Source organism: Buteo buteo, chromosome 3 (genome assembly GCF_964188355.1).
Source record: "Buteo buteo chromosome 3, bButBut1.hap1.1, whole genome shotgun sequence".
Classification (NCBI taxonomy): Eukaryota; Metazoa; Chordata; class Aves; order Accipitriformes; family Accipitridae; genus Buteo; species Buteo buteo.
The window spans coordinates 35217892-35236433 of NC_134173.1; positions in this window are offsets into that span (position 1 = coordinate 35217892).

Below are 18542 nucleotides of genomic sequence, written 5' to 3' on the forward strand. Positions count from 1 at the left end.
CTGATGCACACGTTCTCCGCTGTCTCTGTCCCTGCAGCTCAGAAGCTCACATGACTTCTGTCTAAACACCGAGAGGCAGATAAATTAAAAGAAAAGCAAGAAATAAGTTTTGCAATGAATGAATGCTTATTTTTAATACGCTTTCCCAAGCTGCCTTTCCTCATTCCCCCTGCACTCCCAGGCCTCAAGCAATGATCTTCTCTGCCTTTTTGAATCCCACAGGTTTTACAGACTAGCAGATGCTGAATAAAACAGGGTTTTTCATTTTAGATGCCTTGCCTGGTCCATCAACTCTTTCATGCCTCAGCTCCGCAATTGTGCATCCAAAACACTTCTCGCTGCGTGGCTGTGCCCCTGTTCCTTTACACCTGCAACTTGGAGGAAAGTCAGAAGCTGGCTAACCAAGCAGAGAGAGGCACCCCAATTACTGTCCTTAGTTTATTCAAGCTGTCCCACATCATGTGAGAAACCAAGAATTCCCTGTAGCGCTGCTGGAATGCTGCTCCCTAGGCTCCAGCTACAGCCAGGTAAGGAGAGATGATGTATGCAGAAATCACGTTGCTCAGAGCTTATCCCTAGCACACTCCATCAAGCAGGGGTTGGGAACGCACCAATCTGTGCTCAGGATACCCCTTAATTTGCACACAGACCTTGAAAGCCCCACCAGGAGTCCCTCTAAATGACAAATTGGGAGAGGTAAAGCAAGACCCTGAGTTGTTTCCATTCCCTTGGAAGAGGTGGGGAACAGCCAGGCTGGCTGCACCTCAAAGTTTGCAGCAGGAAAGCAGGTCTCTGCAGGGAATAGCAGACAGCCGTGCCTCTCTGAGCATTTGGGGAAGCTTAGATGGCTGGAAAGGGGCTGTGGGTTTCCTTCATTCTTTTCTAATGTTGAAACTCTACTTTGTGCTCCTCTTGTCGAGTGCCTGTGATCAGGCTGCCATTTCTGTTTCTAAAAAAATATCTTTCCTATAATCAAGGTAAGAAATTATGTCAGCTGTAGAGTCAAACGTAGGAGGTTTAAAAGGTACAGAATCCCCTCTCTTAGAGGCAGAGGCTTGTGCAAACGCGGTGATGGCTTTGACTGCGGTCACTGCTTTCTCCAGAACATCAGCACCCGCTCACTATCATCTGTATAGGGCTCTCTAAAAGTTTCACTCTTAATGAAGATGGATGAAAATGCAAAAAAGCAAACATGACAAAAATGCCCCCAAGCCAAATACATTTTAAGAATGGAACACAGACCTGGGACAGTAATAGTTTGGGGGAAGATAAAGTGAGATTCTGACACAAAATGTACCCCAATCCTGTTTTTATCCTCTGCAATCCATGGGCTCTTGCAGATGTACTGAAGGGAATTACTACTGCTGTATCTTTTCACACATAGTTTTCTTGGCAATTTTCAACTTGTTAATATCTTCCTCATACTTCTGCACATTCTGGAATTAAAATATACAGGAGAGTTTAAGGTAGCAATATTTTAGCATTCATTGATAATTTATCTCTTATAAGCAATCATTTTGTTTGGATAAGTACCTTAAATATGAGCATATACAGCCACAAAATAATCATTAAAGTGGATTCTAAGGCTTAGGCTGAAGTGAGGGAGAAAGAAGCAACAGTTTGTCACTCTGCAATTGCTACAGGTGGATCAGAAACTTCTATATGGGGAAGAAAAGTCTATTATTGCTCTGCATAAATCTAAAGCACAAATGATGTAAAAAACTCAGCAAGATTAATAGCGGAGTCAAAGCTTTTTCAAGCACCAGTGGTTGGACAATACACTGCTCTTTTTCTAGCTAAATTCTGTGCTGAAACTCTCCAGTAATCTTAGTACAAAAAAGATGTGCTTACAGCTACAGTCACTGACCATTAATGGAGTGTGCATTGCAGTTACATGGGACTGGAATGAGGCGGAGTTTGACCACAACAGTGCAAATTATAGGGTGAGCCAGTTGTCTGGTGCTTTCTCTCTGTGTGTGCTCCATGTAGGCCTTTGCAATTCAGTAAAAAGCAAGTACTTGGGCTACAGAAATGCCTTTTCTTCTGAAAGTCAAATCAAATTTATATAAACTGTTAAAAATAATATTTTTCTTCCTTATGTTTGCTTTCTTGATGAAAACTTTAATATTCAGATGATCAGCAGTAGCTGGTCTCACCGCAGGTACTGGAAACACCTGCAATAATATCAAAAGAAAAACCAAGGGCAGAGGGAGAGCCACGCTCCATCACTGTCTTCCTCTCCTTCAATACGTAACTGCCCAGTGCCTCTGTGCCCTTCCCAATAGTCCTGTGGAAAAGGACAGGAGTCTCCTGCAGTCACGAGGGAAGAGAAAGAAAGGGTTTGCAGGGCACCTAACCCAGACTGTCCACACACTGATGCCAGAAGTCCCTGTCCCCTCCCAGGGCTCGCATTAGACAAAAGGCCCTGTTCTTTCAAGGGAAAGCAAGGAAAGATTTAGGGAAGAAAGACAGCATAAAAGCACAGTCTCACCACTCAGCTACAACTTGCCTCCAGCACTGTCGTTACAAACCTGTAGCTCAAATGCTCCCTGATTTTTTCAGTATCACACTGCAGAGCCAGTGTTCACCTCACCGGACTTTGGGAAACACAACAGAAATCACCTGGACTTTTTTCATTAAAAATACAAAACTATATATCAAATTCTATATTTCAGGAACATTGTTTAAGTTGTGAATTCCAGCCCTCAAAGGTAAAAAAAAACCACATTCAGTTCTCCCATACCTAGGCACTACAATACCTGTGCGTTTACACCACCTTTTTTGTTTTCCCCAGGCTCTCTGCCTCATTCACAGATCAGCTACACAACATTGCTACATTTAAGTGGAAAGGATAACCATAAATTGGGGATTTTGTATCTGTAAAGTGTTTTCTTTCACAATCCTAGTGAAATTCTTTGAATGAATAAGGAACATGGGGGGAGGGAAATATGTGATATTTAGCAGTAGCAGGTGGGAAGGGCTTCAGCATTGTCTTTTCTGTTACCAAAAGCTAAAGGGCTGCCCCCATCAGCACACTGCTTCAAAACCTTAACAATGTGCTGGGACATTAATTCAGCCCTGACTCAGAGGTAAGAATGAACTGCACTGAATCACCGGCACGACTCTGTGCAGCACCCGCTCACCCTGCCGCAGCAGAGACCCAGCTCCATCGCTCCAGCACACGCGGGTTTGGAGTGAAAGCTGCTTAGTTGCCGACACTGTTTCCCAGAAGACCGTGACACTTTCTAGGTTTAAGTTAAATGTGCAGGATAGGGCAGACCTTGAAGTTCAGCCATGAATTGTAACACTGGATAGTTTGATACAGGATCATTTGCAGAGGTCACTTTTTATTCTAGACTTTGGGAGGAAGGCCAGATGAGTTAAGTGGAGCACGCTATCAAGGTGCTTTTTTTAGTCAATAATTGTTTTAACTACCTGACTGACCAAAGGCTACAATAACAGCGAACGTGAATAAAGGGAGGAGGTGCTGGAAACACTTTCTGGTGGCTCCAGTTGCCAGGGAAACAAAGTTCTCCTGTCTCTCTGCATGCAAAAATGTTAGCGCTCTGCGTGAACGCAGCTCTCAGGAAATTATGTATTTTATCCTCTTCAAAGACAGGCAAGGGAGAGGAAGGGGGGAAAGAGAGGCAGGAAAGTATATGTAATACTTCCTAAACAGTTTTTGTACACATATTTTGGTCATAGCAGACTAAATAGTCGGCATAAGACTTGTGCTTTGTTTTTTTTACTTGTAGATGGCAGAAGTTCGTGTTACATTTTAAAATAAATTACTAGTACGGATCTCCATGGTCACCTTCAGAAACCAACTCCATGAAACCCTGAGCACGGGGACAGCCTCCGTGGCCTGTCCCAAGACACATCCACCTTCCACGGGAAAGGCCTTGGGAGGGTATGGAGAGACGAGCCACCCTCAAACTGCCAGCTGCAGGGAGGTACCGGGCAGGTGTGGAAATGTTTCTGACCCTAGGACTTTGAAAAGGAGGGGTGTTATACAGACGAGAGCTAGCTGGCAGCGAGGAGGTCAGCGGCTGGGATTAAGGAGTTCAGCAGGTCATAGCAGGAGGCCATCTGCTCCGCTCCCCAGCCGGCTGTGCCACACAGGCCAGCGCCTTGGAGCAGCGGCAGAATTGTCCAAGCGGGTCACCGCTTTGCCATCTTCCCTGCATTTCATTTCGTCAAGGTCCCCAGCTGGAAGTTTTATAACTTCCCGCTTTTCTGGAGCAGGCTACAGCTGTGACTCCTGGAGGAGGCACAAGGATGCCGAGAGCGGCTGAACGTGAGCTAAAGAACAACTTCTAGCACTTCTCTTTTTTAAAGAGAAAATTGTAGTGTTCTTCAGATATCTGTAGAACAGATACAGATATCTTGTCTACAGATCAGCTCATCTGACACAGACTTTTTTTTTTTTTTACTAAAAAAACCCGAACCAAACCAAACCAACTAAGTGTCTCTAATTATTATTTACAGTTACTTCTCCTGTGGGGCACTATCAGTTAATCATCTTTCACAGCAAGTTGGCTTTCGAGCACATGGAAGCACAGTTCTGCTGGTAGCTGGTACGCTGCTCCAGGGAGGCAAAGGGGATCAGCTAAGACAACCCAAACTTCCACCCAGCTTCGGCTCTGAGACACGAGATTATGTTGATGCCATTGATAAGTTTTATGGGAATAAATAAAAGCCACTTTAAGATTAGCCTGGTTGTTTCTTTTTTAGGATGATCCCAGAGGATTATGTGGGATAAGTACTGACTTCTCCCCAAAGAGCTCAGGCTCCTGCAGAGCCTTCTTTTTACCTTTTTGACAAGAAAAGAAAGATGATTCATTTTCAGGAGGTAAGAACTGTGTTGATTATATGCCAATGATACCTAAATCTTAATCTTCTTTGCTTCAGACTTTGAATTGTTTGTTGGCTTTTTCTGATGCCTGGCGGCAGGAAGAATCAGGTTGAAAAATGATGTAACTGAAGCTAGAGACAAGTGAATTTTACATACACAACCCGTAAACCTTGCCCCTCCCACCTCCTCTGCCACCTGTTTTTGGCACCTTCATTCATACATAAATAAAGGCTTAAACACAGCAGTGTTGTGGTAAAAGAGGGGTGAATTTAGTGCTCTCTGTAAGGTCTTGTGCCTGCACCAGCTGACTAAGCCAGTCTGTGCTGACTCCAGGATAGAGGGGGGAAGGCTAAAGCTCCCTTAGCCGTTGCCCCCTTCCCTTTTCCCCACTAACCGAGTCCCATTAGTTGCTCAGTCAGTGCCACAGGGAACCTGCGTGAGCGGCAGGAGTGAGCGATGCCGAGAGCGAAGAGTCCCAAGGAAAATCAGGCGTGGAGGACAAAGCTTCCCGCAGCGCAGGAGCAAGACTGAAGTGAAAGAGGGACTACTTAAATACGCGTGTCCCAGCGATACTCACAAAACAAACCCTGAATTACTTCAGGTTTGAGCACCACCGAACACAGGGTAAAGAACTGGCAAGTAATTACTCAAACGCAAGAGTGGTGAGGGGCGGGGGGGGCAAAATTTGCCAGACTGCACAGAGAGCCCATTTGGTCAGAGCGTGCCCGGAAGACAAAAACAAAACCGAAACAATACAAAACAAAACAACACAAACAAACAAAGCCCAAACAAAACAAAACAAAATAAAAACAAAACAAAAACAAAACAAACCAAAACAAAAACAACAACAAAAAACCACACCAAAAAACCCCAACCAAACCCCACCCGTGCCCAGCGCTGTTTCCAGCAGAAACAGCAGAGGGGGTCGGTGCCCCGACACGGTGCCAGCAAGCGAAGCAGCCGCCCGCGGGGGGTCCGGCCCCGCTGGAGCCGGCCGGGAACCGACCCCCCCCGGCTGCCCCCGCCGGGCTCCCCGCGCTGCCGGGGCGGGGGGCGGCAGGTCCCGCGGGCAGCGGGGGGTGAGGCCCCTGGCAGCCCTCTGCCTTCTCCCTCCTGCTCTCTCACGTCCCCCCGACCATTCTCCCCCCCCGGGTGTATCTGTGATTACTGCGCGGCGGCAAGCGACGGAGGGCAGGTAGTTCAAGCGTTTTGCAGCCGTGCGCTTCGGCGTAGGAAATGGACCCCTGTTAGGAGGCACGGACAAAGACGACTTTTAAGCTCACGTATAAAATGTCACAAAGAGGACGACCGGGCTGTATTGTCTGGTGCTGCTGCTAACCTGTAGATTGCTAAGTGTGAAAATTAATCTGAAAACTCGTGCCAATGTTTTGCGGCGTACGGAAGTGCGCCTTTTGAGACGGTTGGTTAGATAAGCGATGCCAGAAGAACGTGAGCCTGGGATCAATTTGTCAATAGCTTACAGCCGAGTTGGGTATCTAACTGGAAAACTCATGCTTCACGTAAGAGGGGTACTAAGTGGGTCACGTAAAATACCAAAGTCCAATACTTACTGTGTGTAGTGCCACTAAAATCAGTAACACTGCTCATGGAGTAAAAATACCAGGCTAAAAATTTCATTTCTAAAAGACAAGGAGAAGGGGAAGGAAAAGAAAATCACTAGAAGTATAACGCAGAAAATTGCAAGAGCAACCCAAGCTGAACACAACCTCCAGAAGGGGAAAGGGTTGGCTAGGTATCATTAGAGCGAGCAAGCGGCACCAAAAAGAAACATCGAGTGTAGATTAAGACTTTGGCAGGGGAACAAAGAAAATCATCACAGCCTTAGACATTACAGTGAAGTATACCCTGTGAATGGGTTGTCTTCACCTTTTTTCTGATTTCACCTCTTTTACTGTTAGTATAACTGCCTATTATTACAAGTTACCAGCATATTCATAAAGTAAACGGCACCAAGGCAGTTCCTTTTTATCTGAATAAATTAGAATCCCATACCAGCTAATTTTCCAAAGTACTTTTCCATTGTGGTGAAAGAAGATTACTAATTGCTTTAAGTTGCTAATTGTTCTATGTACTGAAGGATTTTTTTAGTAAGTGCCAAGATCCTTTGAAACCTCAAGAATAGAAAGTATTTTGGTGCCCAATGGTTTTATTTTCATTGTTTCAATAGCATGCTTTAAGTGAAGACACCAGCATGTCTTTGCTGCCTGTGACTTCTTCCCTGCTCTGTCATGCAAAGTGGCAGAAACTGCTGTTTTCTACCAGCAGGGAGAGTTGGCCAGTCAGGCATTTTACACAGCTGGCTGTTAAAGATGGAACAGTCTGGGGTTTATCCACACAGGCTATTAAAGGACAAGGCATTAAACACGCATAAAAGTGCTTATTTCATACGATACAAACAAATCACTGATTAGCTTTAGAAAACACGAGACCTGCATACAGCCTGTAACATTCCTCACAAGATGTAACCCTTTGGCTCATTTGCATCCTACAGACAGAAACTCTCCTAAAAAATATTCACCTGCAAGGGACTGAGCCCAGCAACCAGCTTCTTATGCAGATACGCAATTTCTAAGAAAATCTGCATTGTAACTAAAACCGGTGTTATTCCTAAAATTTACTTACAGGTAACCAGAATGTAAATGCTTTTCATAGGTGTGCCATCCAATGGCTCCAAGTAATTTTGCACAACAAACAGACAAATTCCCTGAGACTGTCCTGTGATCAGCTGGCAAAGACACTGTCTTGTATAGCAGTTTTTCCTCAAGCCAGAAAAGCTCAAGATCTGCAAATAACCCATTCCTGAACACAGTTTTTGTAGAAACTATCTGTTTCAATGGCACTTTGCTACTGCCAAAGATGGAAGACGGATGCATATATACACATACAGGGAGACTGAGAGAGAGAGGGAGCTCCAGCAGCGATAGGGAGCTCTAGCAGCTGAGGCTGGCAAGTGGGTTGGTGGTTAGGGTTACAGAAACAACCCACCTTGAGGCTTTAGCCTTTCCTCTTGGAGCCAGTCCATTGTAGGTAAACAAAAATTTAGAGAAAGACAGATTGCTCTCTACTCTAGTAGCCAAAACTCTTGCTAGACATGGAGAAAGCCAAGGCCCACCTCCCTGCTCCAAACCAGATATAATAACTGCCTTGATCTCCCACACGCTGGCCAAGTGAACCTGTCCTTACTGGGTTCCACCTGTAGTGTGTTTGGTTTCATCCAAACATTCACACTTAAATTGCCAGTAGCAATTTAACCTGTAAATTCTAGTAACAAAACTTAAATATTTCAACATAAATTATAAAATCATCTCACTGTGTTTTTAGAGTGAACCTGAGTGCCTTGCTTCACTCATTCGAATCTCAAGTTTTTACTGTAGAATTTGAATGCTATTTACCTTGAATTTTACCAAGTGTTTATAGGATGCTGTATAGTTTAAAGCCACACGATGCTTGTAGAATGCTTAATCCACCTCTTAAATTGATGAAGAGTTAGGAAAGTCTCAAAAACTATTCAGATTAAATTTATTGTGTTAGCAGTCAGCAATAAATTCAGACAAAATTATGGGTCCTTTAGCAAGTTAGGTTTATTATTTATGTTAAAATTGATATGGAAGAGGCTAAAAGTTATAAAGAAAAACTTCAAGATAAATTATGTCCTACTGTTCCGGAATAGTCGGGCAAGTGTAACAGGATTAAAATATTTATCGCAGCATTGCAAAATCTGTATCCTTCTCATGCTGCAAAGCAGTGCCCCCACACTGTATTGTTTCAGAAATCACAACATACACATGTTATCTTGGATGAGAGTTTCAAAGATCATCTTAGACGATTGCAGGGATGAATCCTGGTTCCAAGGAAACGAGGGTCTGGGTTTTATAGACAGGTCTACTGAGTTCAAAGCATCATGATGAGGTGTTCTTCTTTATGCTTCTCAGAACAATGCAGCATACCTCTTGTCATTAACTTTCCCTCCATTATTAGAAATACCGAAAATACAGGACCAGCTTTTAGGAAGTGAACAGTATGAAAGAAGAGAGAAGAGCTATTCTTCCACAGAAGAGGTGACACTCTAAATTTTGTATATAGTCTGGACAATACAAGAATGAACCATTTGAAAGTAGACAGAATCAGAGGCCTCTGCTCTTGTACCTTTGTTGCCTCTGAAAAAGAAAAAATGAAATGAGCCCAAGGCTGCTGCAGAGTTACATTGAGTTACATTACTGAGTTTCTGCAAGTGTCGGGGCGGGGGGGGGGGGGGGGGGGGAATAAGCTGTTCTTATAATTAGATTTTCTCTTCTTTTGAGTGTCTATGGCAACAAAATAACCAGGGATCTTCAGAGTTCATGGCCATCCCTGCTGTTCAGCCCAGCCCTGCAGGCAAGATCAGTCCCACCGCCCCTGGAAGCGCTTCATGCAGGCACAGCGGCTTTTAGGTGAAGGTCCTCTTTTGCAGATGTTGCCATGGAAGCTTCTTAGTAACTCGGCCCTGATAAGCCCTTACTGTGCAATTACCAGCTGGCGGTTTGTCTTAAAAAGCCTGCAGTCCCTCAGCACTGTGAGTAATCTGAAGACCCATGGAGTGTTTCAGCTGACACTAGTGTTATGCACCCATTTTCCTTGACTTGCTAGCCCTCCATCCAAACTGCTGGTTTTCCTGGGCACCCATTCTCCCTGTAATTCCTACTCCATAGCTGCTCGTTTACCCCATGGATTAGTACATTATACCAAACAATTGCATATCAAGGAAAAAATCATAAAGACATACAATCAATATTTAACAATAAACTGTTGTAACTCAACCATTTCTGCACACCTAAGGTAGTAAGATAGTCATGATCAGGTGAAATAGTAATCTTATCTATATAATGTGAGCTTTCTACAGACACCATTTCTGTAGCAACTTATTTCAACAAACTGAAGGCCAGTTTTATTTAGTGTTTTGCAGACCATGCTCATGAATATTGTTCTTTTGCAGATTTTGTGACTTGAAAGGATAAGTAAGACTTTACCACTTCCAGATTAATAATTCCTCCTGGAGAGAATGTGTTTCTGGGAAAGGATCCAGGTTCAACATTTTTGAACCTATGTACCATATAAATGCACAGCTACTGCTTTCCGCCTGTGATTGCCCCACAATATAGCAATGCACTAAATGGATTTTGAGGGTACACTCCACTAAAACAATTTCCATCATAATTATGTGTCCAGGTAGGCATAGGCTTTTTAAATGCCCCAACTTTTCTTTTATTTCCCTGTGGGCCTTGTTTTGTGCATAACTGGACACAATTAAATAAATTCTGCCAGCAAAATTGTCTGAACCAGCCCTGCGTGGAGGAAGCAGGGAAATGCCATTGTGGATGGGTACTTTCTGCTTTTGGGGCATTCTCATTAATTCTAACACAGTGTTTTACAAACTGCTTAAGCACCACAATGCTGCTGTGAGGCAAATACAGTAAAAAGGCTCACAGTCTGTAAGACAGAGGAAACACATAAAGGTTGTACTCTGCTTCCAGGCATACAGAAGGAATCAGTAAGAGGGCCAGAAGCAGACTCAGAAGTCCCTTCTTTTTTCCTCTACTTATTCTCTCCTTTACCAGATCATGTGTCCGGCCTTTCTGCAAGCTTTCCTGTCATTCCTCTTCCTTAAGCTTTTTCCCTGTGTTGGTATCTCTGGCTAATTATGCATCAGACCTGTGAACCCTCTGTGAGTCAAATAGTTCATCTGTATCAAAAGCTATCCACCAAAGGCTGCTAGGACTTGGTCCAATTAGCCCTGTTAGTAAGGCCCTACAGGACAGGCCTTTTAAAATAGTGGATTATTTTTCTATGATTCCAGATCACTAAGAAGGACAGAAAATAAAAGCATGCCTAACACCATACCCTGTGGAAACATCTATCATGAGTATTTCACACCACCTGCATGGTCAGGAAGTTAGTCTCTTTCATAGTCTGAATACGGCTCTTTACCATGCAGGAGAAAGAAAGGGCTTATGATGTGAGCCACTCAACTCTAGACCAACAGGCATTCTACTGGTGTAAAATCCATATCCTATCGGTACTGTAACTTTATGACAGAAGGAATTGTTAATTAGTGTGCATGAGAATAATTTCAGAAACTGAGCAACAGCAGTACTAGAGGCTAAGGCCTCAGCCACCAGTCTTACAAAAAAAACTGTTTCCACAAATAAATATATATACTCAATACATCTATAATTGATAATTGGCACTTGCATTGCTACTTTCCTTTGAAAGGTATAAGCAAAAATTAATTACAACTATTACAAAACAAAATATGCCATTCACCTTTCTAGTTTTCATTTTACTTCCAGAAGGTAAATGAATTGCACATGATCTTATCAAACCTACATTTTGGTAAGACTTTGTACATCTTTGAGGTATGAAAAAGATCTCTTAGGAAGTATGAATTGATACATGACAGAGAGCAAATCTTTGAAGTGGTTTAGCCTTATGACATTTTCATTGCAACCAAGAAATAAGAAAACCAGAAAATAAGGAAGGATGACATATTTAATTCTGACGCTGGTGTATCTATAAGGTGCAACCACCATAGATATGAAATACAACTGCCAAATTATCATTTACCCTTCTTGGGAAGGATTCAAATTTGGGGGGCTTAAAATTCTATCACATATTAAAACAGAATTAAAAAATGTCTCAAAAGTAATTTATTCACTGTTTTTATTCACTAATTTATTCAACAGTTGGCTCCATAGCCCTTCTTCTACAATAGAAGATGCACACATTTTATGCTCAGCAGAAGAGAAATATTTCCATTTCAACCAATTCTGCTGCAACTAAATTCTGAACATATAACTACTAATCTCTTCACCATGAGATCCACTGTATACCTACTCGCCTTTTGAGTTACAAACATAGACATGCATAGAAGATGCAATATGAGATAAGGCAGGATCATAGCTTCTCTGATTCAAATTTGGATTTTTTACCTTCTGGAGTACCAAACTTGTCCTAACCTGATGAGCCTAGCAGCTCTTCCTCAATAAAAAAAAAAAAAAAAAATTATGTTCTACACCCATCAAATATTTCATTTATGCAGCATAAAAATAGTTGTATGTAATAAAAACCACTGCTAGGTGACATTAAACATCTTCTGAGTTTTATACAGTTTTACCAACACTATCATTCCCCTTTTCTTGTAAAGACAAATTGTCAGTAGTTAAAAGTCATCAAACTCACAAAAGAAAGGAAATGCCTGGCTAGCGAGGAGAATACTTCCAGAATAATTTAAAAGCATATTTAACCTACCCTGGCCTAAATATGCTTCAACTGAAAACTGGAAAAAGAGAATAAACATTGAAAAAAATATGTTTCCATTGAAAAATGTTCCAAATGACTTTCATGGCTACAATTAGTTGGCAGGATTAAGCCACTTCACTGAATCACCAATTTCAGCAAAATAAGCACAAGTTTGTGCCCCCTCCCCCCACGCCCTGCCTTGCCCCACAGCAGCCAACAAAAAGGCATCAGCAGCAATCCCTGGAGAAAAATGAGTGAACTCCTGCTGCAACAAGCAAAAAGGTCTCCTGCCCCTTCCCATAGCCCCTAGTGGAGGGCTATTCCCAGAGTGGTTTGGATCAGCCTTTAAGCTGCAGCAGGTAGAGACGCTCAACCATCGCCCTCTCTGAGGCACTTTTTTTCAGTTTTCAGACAAACTTTTAGTACTGGATCTGTTTGGGTTTTTTTCTTCCTCATGCTAACTTTCGGCCTTTAGCTGAATGATTTTGAGAGAAATTGGCAAAGAAGAAAAGCATTCAGCCACTTCAGAGAACAAAGTTAAGCACTTTGGTTTTACCTTGTCTTTTTGCTGAGGCCCTCTGGCACTAACACATCTTAGCGGAAAGACTTCACATTTTTCAGGATGGAATCACCTTGAACTACAAGAGCACTGCTATATGGAAATTTCCCCAAATGGTGCTACTGTTGCAAGCTTTTGAAAAATCTCACTTACTGCCTTTCAGAGCATAGGAAGGTGATATCTCCATAGAGTCTGCTCACATTGAGCAGGTTGGCTCCAACCGAACACAGCAACCTCAGCTCACCAGGTCCTGCCCTGGTGCCGAGGCAGTGAAGAAGAAAAGAAAGAGACACACAGAAGGAAAGGAGAAATATAAGCCTGGGGAGACTGGACAAAGAAAGGGGCAGAGGCGGACAAAAGCAGCTGGCTGTATGCCTGCTGCAATAAGACATAATAACTGTAGTAACTACATGGGAAAACTGATTTTTAATTATAATCTCTGTAGAGAGAGTGCAGTCTAGGAAAATAGCCTGCAATTATTTTTTAGCTTGTGAACAGAGACAGTAAACATTATAGTTTTGATCACCTGAAAACTTTTTTCTGCCTGTTCCACTTTCCACTTCCATTTCTTTCGTAGCATATCCACTCAGCACACAAATAATTGAATAACATAGAATAAATCCAGCTGAAAATGCAAAGATTTGAATGATATCTCCCCAAGATTTTCCAAAATCCAGCCACAGGGCAGTAACTTTCAGAAGATTTGGTTCACTTGGCCTGGGGCAGTCAGGTCTCAAGGTTCTCCATGTCAGACTGCAGGGAATTACTACTACAGGGAATTACCACTACTACCATTTTACAGTCTATCTTACTGCTCATCCTTTTCTTCCACAAGCCATGTCTAGCAGGACAACTCCCAAGCAAAAACTTTCAATAAATGTTCAATCTTTCCTCCATGTTGCCTTTTTACTTCTGGATTCCACAGGAAATACCATAAAATTACTTATTTTTCCACCTCATTGCAAGGTGGATGAGAAAATTAACCTCTTTTTCGATCCTAAGTTTATAAAAAAGATGCTTTGAAGTAAATCGCCCAAATAAATTGAAATTAGATTTGAACAAAAGGATCCTCTGAAGTCCTATGCTTCTCAGTGATTTCACTGTCCTGATGTCTGCAGGTACTCAGCCATGCAGCTGGCACTATCCTTGTTATCTGGTAGGGTCATTTTGTTACCCCATTTGTTACCTGCTTTTCTGTAGTCTAATATGGAGAACCTTCTACAGCCATGAGAGTACATGGTCTCAGGCAGGACCATCAGTTTGGTAAACATTTGTTGCTTGAAAGCCTTCAGTTCCACCACTGTGAAATTAACTGCTTTTTTGACATTAGCAAAACAAAGACTTGCTCAAAACAGCAGAAAATGTACCCTGTGTTGAAGGTTTATTTCCCCTTTCTCTGTCTTTCCCTTCCAGTTTTCTCCCCTCAAAACCCTGTAGTCTTTAGTCCAAGAATGTATTTGGAGAAAAAACCAGACACACTTCACAAACCAGTTAGGTATTTCCAGTAGCCAATAGGACTAATAAAACTGAGGCAATAAGAGCTAGAGTAAAAATAGAGGGAAAATCGTCAGCGTTTTCCAGCCAACAGAAAAACACTCATTGACTGCTTCACCATCATGACTGTAGCTGTAATTTCCAGTATTTATGGGTTTTAGAAAACATAGAAAAGGAAATTTTTAGTACATGGACATTTAGTAAATGGACATTTTCTACACTGAGTTCTTCCTAACTGCATACCCTGCCTTTTTAAAAAAATCTTTTGACAGTTTTTCACCTAGCTCTTACATGAAAAACCTTGCATGTAAGTTTTCACAAGAAGAATTTGGTGAATTTCTTCTTTGCTGTTAATAAAAAAATCTGAATTTGGAAGGACAGTTAGACTGGCATTTGAGTGCTTCTAATTAAATCTACATGACTTTACAATCATGCTTAAGTGTCTAAGGAAAATAACAATCATTTAGTATGAAAGCATATTTTTTTAATTTTCAAGCCTGTTTTGATTATGAAAATTATTAAATAAAGTAATTAATATTTGAAAGGGGGACCAAGGATGGGTATAAAGTGGTATTTTTTAATACTAGAAACAATGTACAGATAACAAACATTTCTTTTGCAATGAGGCTAATGTAATCTTCATGGCTAATCTAGAATGCAAAGCTATAAACCAACATAATAGTCTATCATCTAGTTTATATATGTTCTACAGAGATGACATGCTTCCAGTCTAGAGAAAAATGGAGAAAAAAGTGTTGTTACTGAAGTTAATCAACATGCTACACCCAGAGAACCACTCAATCACAGACTTAGAGGCAGTAACGGATTGGCAAAAATGCACTGTCCCAAGTGGATAAATGATGCTCAGACTGACATTTGGGAAACACAAATTTATTAAACACTTCATCATATAGTACATTTTTAAGTGTACTTGCTTTGGAATGAATTAGGTGTACGTCACTTCTGTCTGTTTCTACTTTCCTGACGCAAATAATAAAATAGGGCACTGTGCCCCAGACAACTAATCTAAGCCAAGCCAGGTCAGTGATCATCATGGAGACCCTTAAGAACTCATAAATGCTTTAAAAATAAAATAAGTTGTCCTAGCAGTACTGGAACAACTCCTGTCCTGTTTAAAACCTCCTTCTTCAGCCTCTGTCTCATATGGGGTCCCAATGTGTGCTCTCTTCTGATCCGACCATTCAATTTCACTAAACTCATCTCACATGTATTAAATCCTTTTGATTATTCTTTTGACAAGCTGGATTAAAATTGGCCAATTGCTTTAAAAGCTATTAGGAGAGACAGCCAGAAAGATACGTGACACTTAGTTTTGTTCTTTTTACCTAAAAACAAGTAATGCAATTTGATACCTTCTAAATTGTAGGCATTCTGTATGTAGCGCAATAAGACTACGGTGCTGCCAGTCATGGCATTCCTTCAAAATTAACCGATTTCCTATGGCTGGAGATTAAAAGAAGATAGCATTCTGAAAACAGTGTTGTCCTACCCTCCAGTTCCAATGGGGTTGAGATTTTATAAGTAGGAACTACTCTCAGAGAAGTTAAAGATGCATAGAAATTTCTCCTCTTTCAAGATAAATGTGATGCAGAAAAATGAGTCCCTATAGTGGAATGCCCTGGAGATCTGGACTGCAGCAACAGTAGAAGGAAAGAACTATCTTCCAGCAACGACCACCTAATCTATTTTCTTGATAGGTGTAAAGTAATAACAGAGACTGCAACATGAATCCTGACCCACTGCTTCCACCTGCCAGAAGAGGAAGATGACATTAGCTGCCACAAAAGATGAAGAACGTCTGAGCAAGGAAAATGGAAAAGGAGAGTCACTGAGGAAAACAAAAACACATGAAATGAATAAAGGCTTTGAAGATGAGCTCAGTTACAAGAAAAAAAGTCAACAAAAAAACCCTATATGTGACAACAAATCCATAACACGAATATTTTTACAACGAAGACATGGACCTGTTAGAGCAGGTCCAAAGGAGGGCCACAAAAAATGATCAGAGGGATGCAACATCTCTCCTATGAGGACAGGCTGAGAGAGTTGGGGTTGTTCAGCCTGGAGAAGAGAAGGCTCTGGGGACACCTTACTGCAGCCTTTCCATACTTAAAAGGGGCTTATAAGAAAGATGGAGAAAGGCTTTTCACCAGGGCCTGTAGTGACAGTACAAGGGGCAACAGTTTTAAACTGAAAAAGAGTAGGTTTAGACTGGGCATAAGGAAGAAGTTCTTCATTGTGAGGGTGGTGAGGCACTGGAACAGGTTGCCCAGAGAGGTTGTGGATGCCCCATCCCTGGAAGTGTTCAAGGCCAGGTTGGATGGGGCTTTGAGCAACCTGGTCTAGGGGAAGATGCCTCTGCCACCTGTGGCGGGGGGTTGGACTAAATGATCTTTAGAGGTGTCTGTCTTCATAGGAGAGGTGCTCCAGCTCTCTGATCATCTTCATGGCCCTCCTCTGGACTCACTCCAACAGGTCCATAATAAGAATACTTTTGGTGCCTACATTTGGGAAATAAGCAATGGTCTATGACACATAGCTGAATGATTTGAAATAGATGAGAAAGCAGAATGAGGAGCCTTTCCTCCATTTTAAAGTCAGAAGAACAAGACCCTGATTATGACTTAGAGACATTTCTGAGGCCAGATTTTTCATTTATTTTAAGTATGGAGTTATGGAGGCCTGTACTGCTGCACTGAAACCCCACAGAGTGGAAAGCTGCTTCATCCTAAGTAAAGGCTGACAAGGGAGTGCCAAAACTGTGGCCATTCTGCTGCCATGGAAGCAACGAAACGTCATAAGAAAAGTATGACGTGTCCTTGGCACCCACTTTGCATACAATGACCATTTGGATTTGCACCCATTTTATTAGTTTGTCAGCCACCGGCCATTTAAAATGCAATTTTGACAGTGTTAAAAACTAAGCTATTATCAGACCATTGTCTTTACCTTGATTTGAAACTAAAATTGAAAAAGGGGAACAAAAAACTCGGAAGTGTTACCTGTTCTAAGGAAAGGTCTTATCTTAGTCATATCTTCACAAAACAGCATGATGTTGATTGCTTTCAGTTCAATAATTATTTTATACTTGCCTCCTTGTTTAAACTCTAAGTAAACAACATCATGTTATTTTTTTTAAATGTAAGTTAACATTGATGGTTTTTTCTTTCCTTCTGAATTAGTTTTGCATCCTTTATATTTCTACAATTGACAGGATTGGTAGTACTTGGACTAAGTTTACAATCTACTTTTTATTTTAGTTACATTTTTCATACATTAATTTTACTAAATCTCTGAGAGGCTTGCAAAAGATACTTTAAAAAAATAATAAATACTTACTTTGCCTGGAAAATTAAGTTTCAAGATCAGTAACAAACAGGAAAAAAGGATTTTAAACAGAGAAATAATTTTGGCAGAAGTAAATTACTGTTTTTTCATTGCCCAGCACTGATAAAACTGTAATCAGTAAAAGAATAGATTAGTCAGAGAATTTTTCTAGTTATGGAAATGAACATAGACTGAAGGCTTTTTTACAAAAACACATTTCAAAACCAGACAGAAATCTCAGGACATTCTTAAATCACAGGGGAAAGGGAGTAATCCTCAAGAATGATGGCAGACTTGCACTGAAATTTTTCTTTGTAAAGGGTAATGTATGCAAAAGAAAACAGAGAAAATATATCCTATAAAATATTCTGGGAAATAAATTATAATGAGAGATTCTGGTCCTTAACATAAGCTGTGAAGTAAAGCAAATTCCTTCAAAAAGGAAACTGCTAAGATTAACTCGGGACACTTCTGATCCTTGAATCAGGTACATCTGATCCTGAAGCAACGAATTTGCTTACTTTTAGATACCTTCATGTTTGGCACCTGCTACATCATGGCCATAATTACTGGAGTGGAAGCTAATGGGAAAATGAGGAATACCCATCTCTAACCACAAACTACTTTTGCTGCTCTTAGTGGTAAGAGACACATTAGGGCCAACAGGATAAATGATGGGAGCATTCCTTCTGCCTAACCCAGTTATCCACTGTATTATTTCCACCTAGTATCAATTTATCCCACTGCTTTTTTTTCCTTTTTTTTTTTTTTTTTAATCAAGGTCTCTCTAATATTTTAGATCTCTCCTCTGACATTTATGCATCAGGAACTTCCAAAATTACTTTGTGCTAACCTGTCTTCCATATTGTAAATTTTCAATTAAGAGAAATGCAATGAGAAACATTTAACAATCCACACTGCTGCCATTACACAGATAGCAAGGAAACTCAATAGCTCCTCTTAGCATGTGCTACTTCTGTACAGCACAAA